Raw genomic sequence first — 6,836 nt, 5'->3', positions numbered from 1 at the left:
GCCACAGCTGGCATTAGAAGGTCTTCTGGACAAAGTAAAGAATGATTTTGGACAAAAGACATGACAGCTGGTTGAATAAGTAATGACTGCTGACAATCTGATAGATAACAATGGCACTCTGATGGGCCACTCATGGCTATGTGGGAAATAAGCAGCGTGTGTTGGGGGCCCAATCAGCTGGGCTGCTGGCATAACATTACTTATACAGAAGGAAAGCAATTAGAGTAATGTCTGTGTGTGTGTGTGTATGTGTGCGTCTGTGTGGAGGGGCAACTGTAGAGACATTTAAAGTTTTAAAAATACCACTAAGACTTTAAAATGACTAACATTTTTCTTGTGATCGCAGTTCTGCTGTAAACACAAATTCTGTGGCTCGAGCGATGAACATCATGCTTATTGTATGATTAAAAAAATAAGAGCATGTCACATTTACCCTCCACAAACCAGTAATTGCCTCGGCAGCTAATTGCAGTGTGTTAGAGCTGGATGTGGCTGTTCAGCGCAGTCCCATATGGGTGGGGTTCAGTTCCCCCTGCAATTTCTGCCTCCTTTTATAATCTCTCTTCACACTGTAAGCTGTTATCTGTTGCTCGCAGCCATCATTCTCTCCCCAGTGACAACTACAAATCTGGGGCAGGAGTGACCTCCCTCTATTCTCCCTCCCGCTGGCCTGAACCAATGCACCCTCAGATCCTCCTCCTCTGGCTTCAAATGCTTTAAAATGATAGACGGTCATAGATGGTGCATGTGGGATCACTTATGCTTCTGACATGCAGATACAGTTTAGTCCATAAAGTTTTGAAGATTTATACCTTTTTTTTTGTAATTTTGTGTCTGTACACCACCACAATGTAATCAAGATGTGACTAAAGTGCAGAGTTCCAGCTTTAATTTACAAAAGTATGACATTAACTGTTTAGGAACAACAGCCATTTTTATATACATTCCCCCATTTTCACATTTTCACAAGCTCAAATCCTGGACAATTTACTGAAGTGCATTTTCATGGACAGGTGAGGACTGTTTTCTCATTATTCGATGACAGAATAAGGAGATAAAATATCTGGACAAGTGTTAAACTTATAAACAGGTGAGCTCCAAAGAGATGTCAGGACAAGTCAAGTGAGGGATTTAGGTTTTTTTATTGGCTGTAAAACCAAAATATCACAGAGATTACCAAAACATTAGAAAAGCCTATATCAGCGGTCTGGTACATTCTTAAAAATAAAGAATACACTGGCCACCTCAGTAAGACAGAAAGACCCGAAAGACCACAGACAATAACAGCTAATGTGGATGATGAGTTCTTTCCTTGGTTAAGAGTAAGTCTTCACAATATCTGAGTCAAGAAAACTCTTGAGGAGGCAATGACCATGTCAGTTTTCTGATCTCAGCCCAACAGAGCATGCTTTTTAGTTACTGAAGACAAAACTGAAGTGAGAGAGAGAGCCACAAACAAGCAGCAACTGAAAGCTGCAGTAAAGGTTTGGCAGAGGATCTCACGTGAGAAAACACCGCATTTGGTGATGTCCATGGCCTCTAGACTTTGGGCATTCATTGACTGTCAGAGATTTTCATCCAAATATTAAAAGTCAGTCTTTATATTTAAAACAATGTTATTTTGTACATTTAATATGACACACAAAGTATAAAACAGTTCTGCATCTGTTTACATTCATTGATACCTTGTCATAGAATTTTCTATGGAATTTTCTGAAGTTCTTAGTACATCTGAGGCAAATAGCTTTGATGTATCCACTGAAAAATTGAGACGCTAACTGCAATAAAATTTACTGCAAAGAAAACAGATAACATATCCCCACCTAGTGGCTTACATTTGGTGCTACAACACTTAATGTTGAACACACTTTTCCACCCCAAGCCACCAAGCACTGCTGCTTTCTGCGGATTTAAGGTGAATATATTGTGTTGTATAGATACTTTGAAAGGCAAGTGCCCCATCCTGCAATTTAAAAGGAAGCGGTGTGGATTTTAACCAAATTTTACCGAGTTTTCCTTTTGGATTTGCTCAACCGCTCCCAAAAGTTTCATGAAAATTGGCCTGTTAATTTATGTATGTCTCTTGTTCTGCGAGATCAAACAGCATTCCCTGCTTCGGTAGGGGAATGATGGCTGATTTCTGACATTAGTAACTGAACAGAGTTTCTGTGAATGATACTGGAAAACACCTCAAGTAAAAATGCCTGCTTTTGTGAAGTCGTTTTTTCTTTCCTTTTTCTTTCTTTTTTGATACACTGTGATTATAATTTATTTGTGAATCAGTGCCATTAACTCATTGACTTATACAGTATTCCATAAACACAATTTACATGTTTATTGTGAACAATGGCCCATAACAGCATTAGGTTGTTTCAGAGGCTTTGCAAAATATCTCCTCATCCTACATATGGAAAGAATGCAGCACTTGGCCATGATTCATTAACTTCACCTTCGGGCAAAATGGCTTTTGGTTTGGCCTGAATCTCAAGCTCTATACCCTATATTTATGAAGGGCCTCTCACTCGATGGCAAAAACAACACTTTCATAAATATTACATTACGTGACAAAGCTAGATAATTAATACTGTTATTTTGTTTGTCCTTTTTTGCATATGCAAAGGAAAATTTCCTCTAACCAACAAGTCCAGTGTCACTGTTGTCTCCGAACAGCTTAGAGCTTCTTGTAGCTCAGGCTTTCATCTTTATAGATTCCTACACAAAGCTTGTGGAAATTGTCATTTTCCAAAATCTAGTAAATACACTCTGTCACTCACAGCACCACCAAAACTAATGATTGTGAAATTAGTTTCAGAGCAATCAGGAGCTCCCCTGCTAAGACCCACTGTATCCATATGCATGAAATTGCTTGTGTTAATACATGCTATGAATCGTGGGTAATGCAGTGAATAATTTTGACTGCATGCAATAATGCCATCTTCTATTAGACTGGGGACTGTCGTGAAGCTGGAGCCCTGTGGCAATATGCTTGTAAATGGCCATGTATGGATAATTAAGCATTACTCTTGAACATTAAAACTTGCTTATTTCAGAGAGCTGCAGGCAGTGAAGAGCTCTTATTGGACTCATCACTATTTTTGGTGTTTCCTTGTAATGTGTTCTCATTAGTATTAGTATGCAAGCAAATGTGAACTTTTGGATCCCTTTTTACTGTATCCTGAAAATGGCTTTCATTAGTGTCGGTATATGACCAAATGTTGGCTTTGTAAAACATTTTTAAAAATGCACTTTCTAGTTGTAGTTCTTGGAAACCTGCCTGTTTGTGAAGTGATATGTAAATCTGTGTGAAAAATGCTCTGGTGTGTAAGACTTATGGCTTCATATGTTGTCTTTTAAAAAAATCTATTTTATCTTACAGTGAGTAAAAAAAAATATTATGAGCTATTATGCTCATTTCTGAATCCGTAGTTGTATTCTTGGACCCTGCTAGAGTAGCTTTGCATGATTCACTGTTTTAATGATAAATTAATCCTTAGAAAGGTTATGCTGGGCCTCGGTGTAGCGCCTCACTTTGTCCACTTTCTGAAATGAGCCGTTTTAGTTTCTCTCCCTTTAATTCAGTTTTCTTTTGATTGGCTCCCCCTGGCAAGCAAGATTTAAACAGCAGTGTGCTTGACATGACCATTCTAGTCTCACTGACATCAGTGTGAAACTCAGTGTGAAGTTTGAGATTTTGGTTCGCAGGGATAATTTGTACATGTAGTGGCCTTTTATTTGAAACTTTAGCATGTTTATGAGCATTCTCCCCCAATGTAACAGTATATATACTCACGGACCACTTTGTTAGGTACACCTGTGGGGAAGAAAAGTGATTTATGTGACTTTGAATGTGGCATGGTCATTTGTGCCAGATAGTCTCATCTCGATATTTCAGAAACTGCTGATCTACAGGGATTTTCCCTCACAGTCATCTCTCGGGTTTGCAGAGAATGGTCTAAAATATCCAGTAAGCGTCACTTCTCTGGGTGAAAATACTTTCTTGATGTCAGGGGTCAGAGGAGAATGGCCAGACTCCGTCAAGCTGATTGAAAGGCAACACTGACTCAAATAATAACTTATTAGAATCAAGCGGATGTAGAAAAGCATGTCTGAATGCATAACACGTCATACCTTGAAGCAGATGGGCTACAGCAGCAGAAGACCACACCGGACACCATTTCTGTCAGCTTAACACAAACACAATTGCGGTTTATTTCAAACCTCACGCAAACACGGGGAGAACATGCAAACTCCACACAGAAAGACCCCAGCCTGATGGTGGAATTGAACTCAGGACCTTCTTGCTGTGCGGCAACAGTGCTAACCACCGTGCAACCATTTGTCTGTGATTTGAACCGGGGGAACAAATTATGGTCAGCCTGATATTATTTGTATCCCACTGTACCTTTACTGTAGAAAGAGCCAACATCTCCAAAATGTCAGGAGTAGTTAGTCATTACAAGAAGTGTTCGTGAACTAAAAATCAAGAATGTGGGATACTCTTTGTCCATGATTTGGAGAGCCCAGCGCGTGCTCCTGACGCAGGGGAAACTAATTCTGTCGGGGAGACCTACCTTGGCACTTGTGCAGGTGAAACCAAAGGGAAGATAGGCTTCACCATATTTTCTAGTCTTTGGCTTGGAAGGAAGTTGGTTTGGAAACATATTTGGCGATGCTTCATCTCCTGCTTTGTGTTTGTGTGGGAGCCCCGTGAAAATCCTGTCCATTATGCTAGCAGTGTCCAAGCGTTCTTTTTTTTTTTTTTTTTTCGTACCGCGCCCCCCCCTGCAATGGCTCTGCGCCCCCCCTCGGGGGCTGGCCCCACACTTTGGGAACCTCTGGCTTTAAACACGAAGTGGTACCTGGTACTAGCTACTATTGATATGAACTCACTAAAATTAGACAACAGATGATTGGAAAATGTTGCCTGGTCGAAAGTTTCTCAATTTCTGCTGCAACATTGGGGTGATAGGGTCAGGATTTGGTGTAAACAACATGAAAGCATTTATCCATCCTGCCTTGCATTAAAAGTTCAGGCAGCTGCTGCTGATATAATGACGTGAGGGATGTTTTCTCTTTAATATTTGCACTCCTTAGTACTAACTGAGCATCATATGAATGCCGCAGCCTACCTAAGTGTTGCTGCTGACCATGTCCAGCCCTGAGTTCATCCTTCTCGAATGGCCTCCACAGTAACCAGATCTCATTCCAATAGAACACTTTTGGGTTGTAGTGCTGAAGGCGAAAAGGGAGTTTATTCTGAGATACAAGATAAAATATTTGGGAAATCATTTTGTACATTTCAAACAACAAAAACAACAACAACTACAACAGCACTGCCCTTGTTCTGGGAGGACTGGGTTTTTCCCGCTGTCAGTATTTCTCATCTACAGATTCTGCATTTGTTTCCTATATCAGATAAGAATTTTTGTGCATCATATCAGGAAGCGTGGCCTCATGTTCAGTTGGTATTTCCCTTTCTCCAGTATGGTGATGTTGGTCTACTGATATGTTGGCTGTTTTCCCAGTGGAAAGCCTTGTGTTGCTTCCTGATCCAGAGAGCTTTCCCAAGGTTAATTGTTTTCATCTAGAGAAATTTTCCTTAATTTTCTGTCACATAAAAATAAGTTTTACATCACTTTTTGCTGTTTTAATTTATAGCACACAGTTAAGATGTCTACAAACCTGAGAGGCATCTTTACAGCATTATTTGCAACATCAGGAGATGAAGTTGTTTTGCGGCCCATTTTCTCTGTCAGTTTCTTTTGTTTTAAATCTTTTAATTACAATAATATTTGTATCTATTGTTATTATAGCAGTACTTTGACTTCCATATAAATACTGTTTTTCCTAATCTTCCTCTGTTTTACATGTAGATGAAGCAGCTGAATGAACCTGAAAAGTCCTCTGTCAGGAACTACCCATCACTCATTAAAATTACAATCCTATTAGGTTTGTAATGGGAACAGAGTTTAATGTGGCTTAGAAGATGATTTAATGTGACTTAAGGAAAAGAAAGCAATCAGGCATGTTGTAGTGTTCAGCGACAGTCTGCATTTATCTATTATGCATTATCATTATGCATAGCCTGTGGCCAGCTCGTGTGTTTGTTGAACTTGAGGAGAGCGACCGAGTAGATCTCAAATTATTCGTTTTAGTGCTGGTAGCAGAGGAGAAGTGAGATGTTAGACCACAGTTAAACATAAGAGGGTTAAAAAAAGAGAAAATATCAATAAAACATCAAATAGAAAGAATAGTGTTACTTTTCTACTTCTTGTAGGCATTTTTAAAGTGCATTTTCATACTGTAAAATACCCAATAGATGAATGTTGTTTGTGTAAATAACATGCTAGATAAAACTGACATGAGTTTGAGAGGAGGAGGAGGAGCTGTAGAGCAGCAGGGGAGAGATGTGTGCACCAGGATTACTTTGCTTCATTGAATACACAACATAGCTGTGATGCCTGTGCTCTTTCAAATCCATATGTAAACCATTTCCCTCCTCCTTTCCTCCCTCTTAAAACCTCCGGCTCATTAGTGTTGCCTTTATGACATAGCTTTACCTAAATGCCGTGGATTTTTCCAGTCTTTTTCTCACCCGTTCTCATGCTCACACTCAGGTCGGTGGCCGTTTCAGCAGCATTTCTCTGCAGAGATAGCTTCTTCATTAGCACACACACACACACACACACACACACACACACACACACACACACACACACACACACACACACACACACACACACACACACACACACACACACACACCACAGCAGAGTGATTTAGCTATGGTAGATGCCATAGACCTTTGATCTTTGTTGTAAATGAGCCTCAAAGTT

Source organism: Perissodus microlepis, chromosome 7 (assembly GCF_051167445.1).
Source record: "Perissodus microlepis isolate ML-2025 ecotype Zambia chromosome 7, ASM5116744v1, whole genome shotgun sequence".
NCBI classification, from domain to species: domain Eukaryota; kingdom Metazoa; phylum Chordata; class Actinopteri; order Cichliformes; family Cichlidae; genus Perissodus; species Perissodus microlepis.
The sequence above is the reverse complement of the archived record's forward strand: the minus strand, read 5'-3'. Positions refer to the sequence as shown.